General features: G+C 37.4%; 1 protein-coding gene across 2 annotated transcripts in view; it reads right to left on the bottom strand.

Moving 5' to 3' along the window:
- Positions 1 to 15,974, bottom strand: part of ppp2r3a (protein phosphatase 2, regulatory subunit B'', alpha) — a 79,884-nt gene that overhangs the window by 40,635 nt on the left and 23,275 nt on the right. Inside the window, exon 3 of one of the 2 annotated variants that reach the window (XM_077228066.1) lies at positions 3,410 to 3,566. The exons of the other annotated variant lie outside the window; for it this stretch is intronic. The gene's annotated coding sequence lies outside the window, so the exon portion shown is untranslated. The remainder of the gene's footprint in view (positions 1 to 3,409; positions 3,567 to 15,974) is intronic. 2 annotated transcript variants of the gene reach the window in all.

The raw sequence follows: 15,974 nt of genomic DNA, 5'->3' as shown, positions 1-15,974 counted from the left end.
GTAATTAAATCTTAATTAGAGTGTATTGTTTTGAAACCGCATCAATCTGACGGAACAATGAAGCGAACTACTCACACTCATATGAAGATGTCACACAGCATGAATGCCTTACCGACAAAAAACAGCTAATCAGCAAAGGGCCTCTGCTACAACAAAGAAGCCTAGGAGAAAAAAACACTCTGCATTGATAATAATGATTCAGTGCAACAGCTGCCGCACTAACAGAAATGACTGCATCCACGGTGCATAACTTTCTACTGATTGGAGGTCAAAAATAACAAAGTAAAGTCAAAGGAGAGGAGACAGAGATATGTGTCCATTTTGTGCAAAATAACAAAATGCATGATATTTTCCATTTACAAGTAAAGGGACCCGGATGACCCCGGCCTCACTCTCTTCAGCAGATGTATCATATTGCTTGTTCATCTTTTCATTGTATTCCATTCCCCCTCTTTTGCACTCTCATTCTTCACTCAACCTCCTTGGGCACTCAGAATTTCGAAATGGTGAGCAGAAGCTTTTGACAGGGATCCCAGACAGCATGGGAACAGAGCCACTGACCCAAGCAGACATTAACATTATGCATTTGGTGACTTAATGTGCATTTAAGGCACGCGTGGTACTTTAAAGCAGAGAGAGGGGAAAAGAGCCAAAGCCCAAACTGAGAGGAGACACATGGGAGAGAGGCACCAAACAAAAAGCGAGTGACAGTACAGTGAATGCAAGACACCATAATAAGAAAAAGGCATCAGAGGAAAGAGTGCTTTGTAACTCTTACATGGCTCTATCCAGTCACAATAAGTTGTGATAAATTAATACTTTTATTCAGCATAGATGCATTCAATTGATCAAAAGTGACATTAAAACTTTGTAAAAAACATTTACAAAAGATCTCCAATTCAAATAAATGCTGTTCTTTTGAACTTTTAATTAATCAAAGAATGTATCAGTTTCCACAAAAATTAAGCAGCAACATTGTTAAATGTTAGTTGGGCATCAAATCAGCATATTGGAATGATTTTTGAAGGGTCATGTGACTCTGAAGACTGGAGTAATGATGCTGGAAATTCAGCTTTGCCATCAAAGGAATAAATTACATTTTAAAATGTATTAGTTTAGATAAGGTTATTTAAAATTGTAATATTTAAAAATATTACTGTTTTTTTTTTACTGTATTTTAATCAATAAAATGCAGCCTTAGTGAGCATAAGAGACTTCTTTCAAAAATAATAAAATGTCGTAGTGTTTCCATCATTCTAAATATCTTTCACACTGCTAATAGCTTTGAATGCAGTCTTGGTGTGCATAATTGTTATGCCTGGTTAGGACCCAATGTTAGAGAAATACTCAGAATGCACTCTGCTACCGTGCAGGCATGAGCTAGACAGATATAGTTTTCATAGTAAAGTCCAGAGCAGAATATTTCAAGTCTGCGGATCAAACATTCTTCACCTCTGAGCACTGGTGAGCACATTAGAAATGTAAAAAGCCTTCAGAGCTTATGAAGTCAAAACTAGTGCTGATATATCTCCACATTTACTATGTGAGTGGACTGTAAATGAAGTCAATAGGTAGCTCTTACAAAGCTCCATCAGATGCCATCTATCAATAAACTGCATTAGTTGCATGAATAGTTTTGAGGCTATTTCATATCAAGAGATTTTTAACACATGACTAGCACATTGCTGCATTCTCATTTGAAGCTCTGCAGTACTTGTACACAGTGGCTCCAAAAAGTTTTTGAACACTTAAGCCACTGTATGAAGCTCGTTGCATCATCGCTGGATTGCAAAATATCGAAACCAAGAATAGCATTTATTTTAAGACTGCACCAGAACACTATTCAAGAAAAAACATTTCATAAAAAATATTTTTATTTTTATGTTTTTTTGTTACATTTTAATCATTAAAAAAAAAATGAGGGATCTATATTTCCTTTTTTATGAAATAAGTCTCTTATTCTCACCAAATCTGTATTTATTTGACCAATAATACAGTAAAACAGTAATATTGTGACATTTAATTACAATCTAAAATAAGCATTTTCTTTATATATTTTCAGCATCATTACTACTCCAGTCTTCAGCCACATGATCCTTCAGAAATCATTCTAATATGATGATTTAGTGCTCAAAAAACATTTCTTATTATTATCAATGTTAAAAACAGTTTTATATTATATAGTTTAAGATTTTTGTGGAAACTGTGAATTTGACCTTTTTTTAGGATTCTTTGATGAATAAAAGTTCAAAAGAACAGCCTGTATTTAATATAGATATCATTAGGGGCAGTTGTGGCCTATTGGTTAGAGTCAGACTTGTAACCCAAAAGTCATGGGTTTTGATTCTCTAATTCTCGATTCTTAAAAACCACCGCAGCAAAAATGACTGAGCTAATCAAGCTAACCCCCATTTTTGCAGCGGTGGTTTATAAAAAAATATTTCTTACTGACAAAAACCTTTGAATGGTAGTGTATTTGGGCACTTTCTGGTTGTGCAAATCCAATGATACATTGGAAATTTAATTGTCCTCTAGTTTCACATTAGATTGCCATTGCCATCACCTAACCTAACACTTAAAGCCCAATCTTCAAAAAACTATAATAATTTAATAACACAGTTAAAAGTTAAATACTGTTAAATGTTAAACACTGTTAAATCTTTAGCAAATCTCAAAATGAATATCCATTCTTTATATTTGTGTAACATATTATAATATGAATTTTTATATCAGTGCATTCCTTAAAAGTCACTGCATAGTGAATCAAAAAAGTTAGTTTTGAGAAAAGCTCTATGATGGCATGAATTTTATGAGGTGGCTAATTTGTACGAATTCATATGACCTCACTCGGACGAATTCGTACGATTTTTGCTAAATCTTACATATTTTACAAGTTGCCAAATTCGTATGAATTTGTGCGAATGACCTACTCCTGACCCCGCCCCTAAACATACCCATCACGTGGGTTTAGAGAATTCATACGAATTAGCCACCTTTTAATCACTCCTACGAATTTGTACGAATTGGTCGTGAGATAGCGTTGGACATTCTTTAGACATTTTAAGTGCGACTTAAGTGTCCAAATGCAATTTGGGCACACTGTGTATTCCCATATTTAATAAACAATTGGATGGGGGTGGAAGAGAAGATCCTGACAGAGACTGACGCCCCGAAGGTAGTAACTCGAGCCTGGCTCCTTGTCCCGCAGCGCCTCGCCACTTTGGTGACAGTGTAGTATGGCCATCCAACAGAGATGATAGACAGCCACAGGAGAACAGCATACTGATGACACGGTCAACCAGGATAGACACATCAGCGTCCGGTCCGGGAACGCAGAGCAATGCTGACTAACACTCAAGCTCATACCACATAGGTTCTTTCTGCCGGTCACCACAACCACACCCCTTACCAAAAACAGACGATGAGGCACCCTAAAGCAGAGGGGTTTGAAGGAAGAGCGCTGCTGGTTTTCCCACAGGCTGGAGGGTGAGAAGCAGCGATTGCGGGCAGGTGTTAGTTCTCCAGCTGTCCAGAGACTTTCACAATTTTCCACGCCGACTCAACTCCTGATGAGAAAAAAGGCCACTTCATTGCATGTAGAGAGCATGTCATTGTCTACATTCTGCACTTTCCAGTTTAATTCTCAAATTTCAACTTTAAGATTAACTGAGGGATCCTTAAAGGGAGAGTTTAAGCAAAAATTAAGTTTCTGCCATAATTTACTCACTCTCACGTCATTCCAAATCAACGAGACTTTGGTTAATCTTCAGAACACAAACTAAGATATTTTTTAATGACACTTGAGAGGTTTCTGTCCCTCCACTGAATGTCAAGATAACAAAACTTAAAAGATCCCAAAAGTTTATCAAGCAGTGTATCCATGTCTTGTGAATGGATCCAATCGCTTTATATGATAGGCAGAGTTAATTCAGACTTTTATTCACATATAAACACACATACATAGAGTGCATTACTTATGGTAAACAAGGAAAAACAAAGATGAGTAAATGATTTTCATTTTACTGTGAACTAAACCTTTAAGGACCAATTAGTAATTCAGAAAGAAATTTTCAAGTTGAATTTATTTTTATTTCACATTAGTGAAGATGTTGTGACTGACAACACAATGTATTCTCCCTGTAACTTCTAGAGCGATTTAAAAGAACATTTCACAGATGAGATGAATGCTGAAAGGAGACCCATTTCAACATGACAGCTCCTAAAAAACACTATCAGGTACAAACTCTCAACTGGAGGAAAAACAAGGAATAAAAGAAAAGCCTATTTCCCAGCGGATAAAAACCGAGAACCTCTCAGAAACCTCAAGCTTTGGAAAAAGTTCTTCCACATGTGTCATGTGCTTTCAGAATGTTAGCAAAAGAGAAAAGAATAAGTATTATGCCTCATAAATATCTGTTTCACAAAACCACTTTCTTTATTACAAATAGGACATGGAGTGTTCATTGATCACAATTATGTACACCGACCAAACCAGAGATAATGTTCAGAGTTCATGTTACAAGTTTCATTAATTCAGGAAGGCCTTTTTTTTTTTTGCAGAGAACATATTTAATAAGTCCTTAAAATGTCATCATGGAAATTCCATGTGCAATATTGTACATTAATCCATAAACGTTCAAAAAGAGTCAAGAAAGGCACTAAAATGATAAAATTGTAAAATTAGCAGTAGCCAATGGTCATGAAACAAAACAGGCATCCGCCAGCCTAATTAAAACGATATATTATAAAAACTATTTTTTAGCAGACTTTAGTCTGAAATTGTTATTCCAGTCTATATTTTTGCAAGGACCTCAACCCCCAAAAATATTTTATTGGTTAGGCCTAAGGATGTCATTTTTCCACTCGCACTCGTCTTTCAGACAAACAGAAAGTCCTACCCCCAAACTCCCACTATGCCCACTTTCTTATCTACAAATAAGAATAGTCCTTAAGTAGAGAAGTTTTCACATATAGTTGTCTTGGACAACTTCTCACAGTTTACAGCATGACTACATATCAGCTAGAGGTCATACAGCTGAAAGCTGTATTAGAATATAACAGTTCAATGGACTGATCTGCTGAAATCCCAACATCTAATGAATAAACGATGCTGTGATTAAACACCTGACAATGAGCCTGAGAGCTAATGAGGGAATAGGAGATAATGAGAAACATAACCTCAAAGGTAAACTCTCCATTTTATAACTAAGGAAATGCCGCAGTACATACACTACCGGTTTTTATAAGAAAGAAGTCTCTTATGCTCTTATGCAAGGTTGATTTTTTTTTATCAAACAGTAATATTGTGAAATATTATTGCAATTAAAAATGAATCTTAAAATGTAACATTTCTGTGATGGTAAAGCTACATTTTCAGCAGCCATTAATCTAGTCTTCAGTCACATGATCATTCTAATATGCTGATTTGGTGGCGTGCACAAGAAACAGTTCTTATCATTAACAAACTGTTGTGCTGCTAAATATTTTGTGGAAACCAGGATTCTTTGATGAATAGAAAGTTCAAAAGAACAGCATTTATTTGAAATAGAAAACTTTTTTTACATTATATAAATGTAGTCACTTTTGATCAATAGAATGTGTCTGTGCGGAATAAAAGTATTAGTTTCTTTAAAAAAAAAAATTTGAGTTTGCTGGATGGTTAAAAAAAATATTATATAGCCTATATTTGTTAACACACGTGCCTACAGACATATTTGCATGAGCAAGCAAAATGAAGCAAGCGAAAAGAAGGACTGTGTGGGACCATTTAGACAGAAAGGGCGACGAAGTTACTTGCAAAATATGCTACGCGGTATTAAAATACATCAGTAGTTCAAGTACAATGCAATATCACTTGCGAAGCAAATATCCACAAGCAAATGAAAGGTGCTTCCCGAAGCTGGCCACTCTAGCGAGACGTTATCTCTGTGTACCCGGGACATCTGTGCCATCGGAGAGGGTGTAACTGCGCTCCAGACTATAACCACACATCATGTAGACATGTTACTTCTATTAAATAAAAACTAGACAAGGTGTGGATTGAGGTAGGCCTTCTATTTTTATTTGATGGAAAAAAATGGCGGTTTTTCAAAGCTTCAAACGGATTAATTGTTTTCTTTTTGTCATCTTAATTTGCTAATTATTTAAGTTAAAAAAATAAATTTTATTATTTCTCCGTCGTCCCTGTGATGTGAATCCAGGTTCTGTTGTTGATCTGTTCTGTATGCTGCTGTTTGCACGTTAAAATAAACCGTGGAAATTATTTTTATTTTTAACGGGTCACAGACACTCGTCAATTTTATTTTTATTTAATTCAATATTATAATCTTATCAGTTAACGGTTAATACTCGGATAATGCATGGCGGTTGTCGGTCGGGAAAATTAACCGAAATGAGCATCGCTAGTGGATATGAAAGTAAACTTTGAGTCCTGATCCTGGTGACACCCTACGTCAGATTCTCACCTGACGTCTCTATATCTCAGTGACACGCACGTGAGCTCAGCAGCAGTCAAGCCAATGCTGGTCGACATTGGTTTGTTTGCACTTGAAAAGGGATTAGCAGATAGAGGTGAGAGAGATAGAGAGAATATGAGTGTAAATAGAAAAAGGAGAGAGAGGGGAGTGAACAAATTAAGATGGAAGCAAAGGAGCAAAAGCCTTGGTGCTGTCAGGATGTATTTCACATCCAATGAAAAGAGGCTTAATATAGGTTTTTGATCACATAACTTTCATATTTCAGACCAATATCCCTCTCTAGGCCCAAAACCCAAATGGTGTACTGATCTTTATTTAACTATTCAAGAGTTTCCTGATTTATCTATGCTGCCTGACAGTCCATTTAACATCATGGCGCAGAGGTGCATTATATGAGGCATGGTTGGAAAGAATTGCTCCTGACCAACATTTCCTCTCACTGGCAATCAAGCACTTTTTTGCCCTCAGTCTGAGTCAGACTCTATTTCTTTAATCTAGCTACAAAAAACTCAGAAATAGGTTTGTGGAAAGTTTGTGAAAGAGCAGTAGGATAACAGAAGTTAAAAGCCACTTGACCAAGACCAACTGCTGCAAATGGTCCATTAGGATTTCTTTGAATTTTTAATGAACTTTCCATGTCTTTTTTTCAAAGTCTTTTTTTTTTTTTAGAATGATGTCACTGGTTTCAGTTGTCAGGCCTCCTAAAGAAAGCATCCACAGACTATATTTTGATACTGATTCACTCATCACTCATATCTCCACACATTACGTGAAGCAGAGGCATATATTTGGAGATTTGAAACCAACTCAGCCCTACACTGTTTTAAGGACCTAACTGTGTGGTATGGAAAAACACAAAAGGGAAGGGCAATCACACAACATGATTGGGATTAATGAGAGGGAAAGAATGCACTAAGCAGCCAAAAAAAGAGAGAGGACAAATGAGATGACACCATAAAGACAAAATGTGTTAAACGGAGCTGAGAGTACTATACACTCTCAGAACAAAAAAAGGTACACAACGCTACAAATAATGTTCCTTGAAGAACAGATTTGAACCTTTTCAATAATTGTACCTTTAATGCTACAGGACAGACCTCAGATGATACTTTTTAGTATAATTGAAATGGAGGTACATAATTGTTCTCACTTCAAGGGTACAGTAAGTGATAGGCCTATTTACTCTTATTGGTAACTGACAGCACTATTAAATTGGCCAAAATATATTTAATAAATTAAGGGGCAGGGGATATGAAAAACACACAGATTTAGTGAGGACCTGCTCATTAGCAACATAAAAGAAACAGACAACAGGCTAAAGAAGCATTAAATACTCCACCTGCTAAGAACAATATAAAATATAAAGGTACATTTTCTTTGGCATGTTCAAAAGGAGAAAGAATGAGTCATGCCTTTTCTTATCCCGCACGTTTTAGAAGAGCTGGGCCTTATAAGGCTGAGAAGGCTTCTTTTCCTTTCTCCACCAAGCACAGCCTTAATAAATAATCACTTCTCTTTGGGGTCGTGTCAACACACGCCTTCAGTTTGTGTCAGTGCAGAAAGACTGCCTGACACTTCAAAGCAGCTTTGTTCAGCAATCCAAATGTTTTTGCTAAACTAACAAAGACGCCAAAATTCAGCTAGGTCAAGTTACAAGCCGCAGTTACAATAAACACAGCTCAGAACGGTTAAACTGCACCATCAACTTCCAACTACAGAAGACTATAATTGTACTATTGTGATCTGATGTGCCAATGTGAGAATTACACTCAATTGGGAACCTAAATAGAAAATGTACACATTATAAATTTGCGAAAATTTGAATAAAAGAGCATCAAAAGTCCCATGTGGATATATGGGTCAAATAGATTATATAATTTATAAATAAAAATATAATATAATATACAAACAAATAATTTACATCAATTCATGAACTTTCGTTTGTGTAAAACGCAGAGAGGTGCTAGTTAAAAAAGGGATGAGCTTTTATGCAATACACCATCATTTGATTTGCTCATGAGACGGCACTTACAACAGTGTTCAAATAACCCAGTGGAGAATTGTTCTGCCACATCAAACTAATGAGAATCAGCCAGTTTTTTTCAAGTCATTCTTTTGGTTAAGAGAACAGTGCATGAGCTAAATCTGTCCATTCACATGAACACTATGACCCATTCTTTCAGGTCACTGGTCCCGTAAATGAAACGGAGGTACTTTATTCTTCAATAAGAGACTGTTTTCACATCAGCAGATGTTACAGCTCAGTGCTTACTTGCACCAGAATAATAAAGTGACCTAAAGAGTGTCCCTCCCAGCCATATCCTGACTTTATTAAACGGAGAGAAGCAACAATAAAAGAGATGATAGAAATACCACATTACATTAATGCACAGACACATATTCCTGTATACAGATGTAAACAAAATACAGCACTCGCCCACCTCGGTATTTTATATAAAAAGTACAATAAAAAGGGCAAAAAAAATTATTTCCTGATTTGTTGTCCTCTACCAGTGTCAACAATAAAATAAATCTCATTATGGATTATTAATTCTATAATTACATTTTTTTTTATATAAATCAGTTGACTATCACTGATTTTAACTATAAAACACCCTACTTTTGATGTTTACTGTAGATCAAATATGTAGATGAATAACTTATCCTTATTATACTTTAACTTGTAAAGATAAATGCGTAAACTCACTTGAATACATTATATGCAACACTTTATGGGAGAAGATGGCCATTTGTGAGCAGTTTTTTCTCCAATTCCTGTTTCCACGGTAACATTGATGGATCTTCAGCATTACTGGTAGTTATTCTACCCTGGCAACTCTGCAATTAAACTTTTTTTTAAGTGGAAATTGCACAGATTTGTGGATTCTGCTCAATTTAAAAACCAAAAAGTGTATAAACCTGTCTTAAAAAGGTACTTTATATTGTAAAAAACAACAACAACAACAACAACAACAACAACAAAATTCCTCTATGGAGAAAAATCTATGGATTTTTTTACTTCTGAAACCTGGCTGCGCTCTGTAACAAGAAAGCATTGGGAGAGGAATGTTGGCCAGACACTTGGCAGGGTGAGTAAGGGTCGGTGTGACAGTGAGTAAAAGCGAGAGAGAGAGAGAAAGAGAGAAAGAAAGAGAGAGAGAGAGAGAGAGAGAGAGAGAGAGTGAGAGAGAGAGAGAGAGAGAGAGAGAGAGAGAGAGAGAGAGAGAGAGAGAGAGAGAGAGAGAAGAAAGCTATGCAAGTGTGTGTAAGCAGAGGGCAGAAATTCTCTGCATCCTGGATCCCTTTTCCACTCTAAATAGTAATCATGTCCGACAGCTGACCTGAATTTGTCTGCATCGCTCCATAGCTGCAGCAAATGTGCAACCATCGACCTCTTCATTACCTGCCCACTTCAGCCTTTATAAACCTTACCCATTTTCCAGAAAACATGTCTCTTTAGACAACACTTTGCCTACGCACGCTACTCATTGTTTAAACAAGAAAACTGGGGTTATTACCAGGCTTTACTCTCTCGTGTACTAGTTCTAGTCAGAACAGTCGACTATTTGAATATTCGATCAATAATAATTATTCAAAAAACTAAAATACTATTCAAATGAATTATAACTAAATGCCTTGGGTGGCGTTGTGGAGCATGTAAACAAGATTCTATTTGATGCCAGGATGTTATCGCCTGTCTCTGGGCTCAGCAAAGTTTGGAATTACTTAGATCATATGATCTTTTGATCAAATGAACACAAATGTGTGTGCAAACATTGTCAGGTGAAACTGAGTTTTCATAATATCACCAATACAATCTGAAATCATAAGAAATCCAAACACCGCACCAAAGTTATTGACCAGTGAGGAAAGTCAACTGTCCATCATTGCATTCATGACTGCAGGTAAGCCCAGCTGTACCCCGAGCAAGCCGAGAAGATAACTTATCTGATAGCAAAATTATTTTGAGACATATGCTTCCTTCAAGTTTCAGTGAGGGAGACAGATTAAGGACTGAAAACACAAAGTGCTGTGAGAAATGCTCAGCACACCTTAACCTTTGTGTCCCTGCAACATCTGTGTAGGCAGAGCATGTTTGCTTTGCAGCCGGCCTTATAGCTATCAGACTGAGGAGACAACTTTCACACAAGCATGTCAATATTCTTGTTTTTCTCAACATGAGCATGTGAAACAAACCATGATAACCATATGCAGACGCGAGTGCATACTGTATATTGGGGTGGGAAATCTTGGTCTACTTTTTTCCCCTCATTATTTAATTAGTTTACTGACTTGAAAATCTTTTTTAAAAAATTATTTCATTCGCCCACCCCTAATACAGGTCCTTCTCAAATAATTAGCATATTGTGATAAAGTTCATTATTTTCCATAATGTAATGATAAAAATTAAACTTTCATATATTTTAGATTCATTGCACACCAACTGAAATATTTTCCTGCGGAAGCAGTGGACTGAGTCTGGAGTAGAAACATCCAGAGCCACCGTGCACAGGCGTGTGCCGGAAATGGGCTACAGGTGCCCCATTCCCCAGGTCAAGCCACTTTTGAACCAGAAACAACGGCAGAAGCGCCTGACCTGGGCTACAGAGAAGCAGCACTGGACTGTTGCTCAGTGGTCCAAAGTACTTTTTTCGGATGAAAGCAAATTTTGCATATCATTCGGAAATCAAGGTGCCAGAGTCTGGAGGAAGACTGGGGAGAAGGAAATGCCAAAATGCCTCAAGTCCAGTGTCAAGTACTCACAGTCAGTGATGGTCTGGGGTGCCATGTCAGCTGCTGGTGTTGGTCCACTGTGTTTTATCAAGGGCAGGGTCAATGCAGCTAGCTATCAGGAGATTTTGGAGCACGTCTTGCTTCCATCTACTGAAAAGTTTTATGGAGATGAAGATTTCATTTTTCAGCACGACCTGGCACCTGCTCACAGTGCCAAAACCACTGGTAAATGGTTTACTGGCCATGGTATTACTGTGCTCAATTGGCCTGCCAACTCTCCTGACCTGAACCCCATAGAGAATCTGTGGGATATTGTGAAGAGAAAGTTGAGAGACACAAGACCCAACACTCTGGATGAGCTTAAGGCCGCTATCGAAGCATTCTGGGCCTCCATAACACCTCAGCAGTGCCACAGGCTGATTGCCTCCATGCCACGCCGCATTGAAGCAGTCATTTCTGCAAAAGGATTCCCGACCAAGTATTGAGTGCATAACTGAACATAATTATTTGAAGGTTGACTTTTTTGTATTAAAAAAACACTTATTTTATTGGTCGGATGAAATATGCTAAATTTTTGAGATAGGAATTTTGGGTTTTCATGAGCTGTATGCCAAAATCATTGGTGACGGAAACTTAAAGAATAAAAAAGAATGCCTCTCTTGTTAAACTTCATTTAAATGAATAATCGAATATAATTTATTTTTATGAGCTCAAATATTCGAATACAATATTTTTGGAAAATGCCCATAAGTGTGCTTATATGGAAAAAACTTTTTTTATCATTGCACGAGATTTCCTTCTACTATGAACTGAATATCTCTACCTCTGCAGTTGTTTCACCAGAGGTTTAGACTGATAAAATGCTGTGAAGTGTAGGTAAGCTTTGAGAGACAAAATTAAAGACAGGTGGCTGAGACTTTTGAAGCTGATCTTCTCTTCCTCATCCTCCTCTGCACAGTCTGTAGATGCTGGATCAGCGACAGGAGCTCATGGCGTTCTCTGTAACCTATGTCTGACCTGAGCCTCCCCTCAGACCGCCTGAAACTCCCAAGACTAACAAGAGACTGACCTCACTTAGTCTTAAACTTGCTACGAAAGTTTAAGAAACACAATGTGCAATGTGTCTGTCGGTTAGAGCACCATTGAACTTTCCCAACATTATTTCCGGATTTTTTGTTATCTATCTTCCACCGCATGAATAAAGTTGGGTCAAAAACAAGGAGGTTTATATTAACTGGAGAGAGCTATCCATTACCATGCTTGTTCATCTCAGCAGCAATTGCTCGGCTGATGCAAAACTGGCATCTTTGCTCATAGATACTCAGTTCTGGACACATTAGAGTGCTGCAGAGTTGATGTCATTTTGAAGGCCAACCTGGAAATTTGAATAACTCTGGATCCCTTGACAAAAAGCCAATAAGATTTTCCACTGGCTTTTGGATTATTGCAGAAAATAAGCTCTGTGACCTACAAAAGTTCGTGATTCTTACACATTTTGTTCATCAAGACAATTTACACAAATCAACACAACTTTTACGATTTTTGAAGCCTAAATACAATAGGCAGAAGTAAAAAGTTAGGCAATAAATGAACTACGTCACAGTCGTATGACTTCGTTAGCTTCCGACAACTCGGCTCCAGGTTTTAGGACTCATTCCTGCAGCACTACATTGTTTTAGAGCAAATTACCTGAACTTTAAAACATTTGGTGTGTTCACACTTGTAGTTTGGTTCTCTTGGTTCTTTTGGTCCAGACCAATTTTTTTTTTAATTACATTTAAATTTAGTTTTTTAACACCGAACCTTAAGATACACACACACACACACACACACACACACAAAAAAGGCTTTTATGACGTATATTTTGGGATGTAACTTAGAGCATCCAAAACAATGTTGTGTGCTGGGCTAAATATGCTTGTTGTATGCGTGTGATGGCATTTTACCAGCTGAGAACTCACGAAGAGCTGAAAAAATGTGTAAAGGAGTCAAAACCGGTACAGCAATTCCTCCGTCACACACACAAACGTGGATCTGCTGCAAGAGGGCGGCGGTTCTGATGCCTGTACCGAATAATAATGTGCAAAGTAGCTCCTATGACGAGAAAAAACAGGTATCCTTGAGTATTCTGTCCTTTTTAGAGTCGCATCTTGCGACATAATGTCCTGTTTTTGGTTTGTTTAGATCTCTTTGGTCCAGTCGTTTAGATCTATTTAGATGTCTTTCAGTCAAATCACACTAGAGTTCGTTTGGAAACCTGAAAACCTGAAACGGTGGGTCTCAGTCTGCTTGTTTGTGGCGCATCTAGGGTTCCAATGCAGAGTTCACACATTTAAATGAACCACACTAACAGAACAATCACACTAAAGTTTGTTAAAAAAATATGCCAACATGTACCAGCAGGGGCTAACCTGACCTGCTCTTATTTTGAAAAATAAATAAATAAATAAAACATACAGTGACCTAAATGTTGTCCAGCTAAAATTATCATTTTTGAGCAAGTGTGTAATGTGGGGTCCACTGAACCCTGCTGTCTCCATCCATTACTAGGGCCCTAGTTCCACAGGGTCACATGAGAAGCAGGCACCTACGTGGTCGCCTTTCATATCTTCATCTGGAGAGCTGGCCATCCAGGATGGCTCCACTCATTGTCAGATTTACATTTATAAACATGAAGAGAGCCTTTCACGTTTTACATGCTGCATGTTTCAAGAAAAGCAACATGAGAATCACACTTGTATAAAGCGCAGCAGGACATTTTAAACAACTTGTAAAAGTATTGATGCCACTCTCTAAAGCCTATAAGCATACTTAGTGAAAAAATCAAATAAGTGATTACTGAGCATAAAAGGCAGGGTGAAAACCTCATGCAGTTAGAGAAGATCTGTCCTTAAATGGCCATTAGTGGTGTTTTTTGGTTTTGAGTGATGTCGATAAAATCCATAATTCTTTGCGCTAGATCTTGAGGGAAAGCGGGCAAATTTACAGGAAGAGCAGAGACAACGCTCTAAAAAAAAGTGTTATAGAGACTGCTTTATTTATGGCAACATAAGTGTGTGACCGTGAGAGCTATTAGAGATCAATTATCGCCCCAGCCCCAGGAATTCTGGGCAAAGCTGGACGCCCATTATTCCACCCTAGATGTCTCTGGGAGCTGGGAACATTTCCTGACAGATCTTAACAGCTTGATATAATAGCGTCAGAACTGTAAAAATACACATGAAAAGTCAATATCCAGCATCTTGCTCTGATAAGCCTTATCACATTGCCCAATTGTTCTCAACCGACACACATTGGCATGTCAACACCATCTACAGTATATATAAGAATTGAAATTTAGTCAACACTTTCGAATGTGTTCCATGACTGGTTATAAGTGTATTTAATGAGGTCATCCTGAAATCAGAAAACAAACAGTTTTGACACCAGGAGACTCCACCCTGGCTTTAACTCATCTGAAAACAACATGACAGCAATAGAGATATAAAAAGTAAGTAATGCATCCTAACATTCATCTGACTGATTGTAGTCGCACATTAATTTGCCAGGTCTGAAATAAATAAATACTCAGTGCGTGAGGAGTGTGTGAGGGGCGCGCGCTCCTCTAGAGGTCAAAAGTTCGGAATAATTTTGCATTTATTTGATCAAAAATGGATTGGTGCGATTTGATGCTCAATAAATATTCTTATTATTATCAATGTTGAAAACAGTTGTGCTGCATTATAATTTTGTTGAAACCGCAATACATTATCATTCTTAAAATTTTTAAGTTTGTATCCAGCCTATCACGGAGACTTCAGATGCCCAAACGCCTGTGAAGAGACGACTCGACGCCTGTGAAGAGACGACTCAAAGCCGGCGATATGTTATGCCATAAATTAATACATGATTAACTAACTGTATTTTTCTATGTACATTTCCGAAATGCACTTTCTGTAAAGCTGCTTTGAGACAATGTGTATTGTGAAAAGCGCTATACAAATAAATTTGAATTGAATTGAATTGAATTAAAGTTTGCAGAGCCGCTCGTTTGTGTTACGTGAGAGTTTGTTGTGTGCTTGTTTGAGTTTGAGGTTAATTTAAGGCTACACGATTAACCGAAATTCAACCGAAATAGTGATTTGTCTAATTAAATGCATGTATGCGCACCGTGTTTCTTTGTGAAGCGCAGCACTGTGATCAGAGCACCTCGGTGGTTTGCAGGAAACGCTGCTCCATCTCTGCAAGCGCTGTGAGTTTGAGTCACTAATAAAGTGCATTTGAAAAAGCAACACGCAGCAAACATCTTTCAAAAACTTGTAATGAGAAACATTAACAAATCTGTTGTCCAACAAAAGAGAACATTTATGGCAAGTTTTTACTCCAAACTCACTTCATAAAATCAGTGGAATGTTTTAAATAACTTCCTTTTGTAAGCCGATGAGGCTTCAGATTGACAGGCAACTATATTGTATAGTATTCCTTACAGTGATAAAGGCTATGTCGATTAGAATTGCATTATAAATATACTTTATTCTTAAAAAAATACCTGAGATGTTTAGAAGAACACAAATAAACCATATTTCATTGCAATCATGTGTTTGTTGTCTTAATGTTTCATCAGTCAATACATCTCTATCTGCGTTTTATTCTGCTACAGGGATAGCTGGATGCCTTTGTCCATATAAGGGATTTCCTGGAACATGGTATGTTTTATGACAAGGGCGCCCACCGGCTATGAGTAAAAATGAAACAGAAATTACATTTTATGTGTGTACTCACTAA

The sequence above is a fragment of the Siphateles boraxobius genome, unplaced genomic scaffold (genome assembly GCF_051911475.1).
Source record: "Siphateles boraxobius isolate OS27281-9 unplaced genomic scaffold, OSU_SipBor_1 1, whole genome shotgun sequence".
Taxonomy (NCBI): Eukaryota; Metazoa; Chordata; class Actinopteri; order Cypriniformes; family Leuciscidae; genus Siphateles; species Siphateles boraxobius.
The sequence above is the reverse complement of the archived record's forward strand: the minus strand, read 5'-3'. Positions and strand labels throughout refer to the sequence as shown.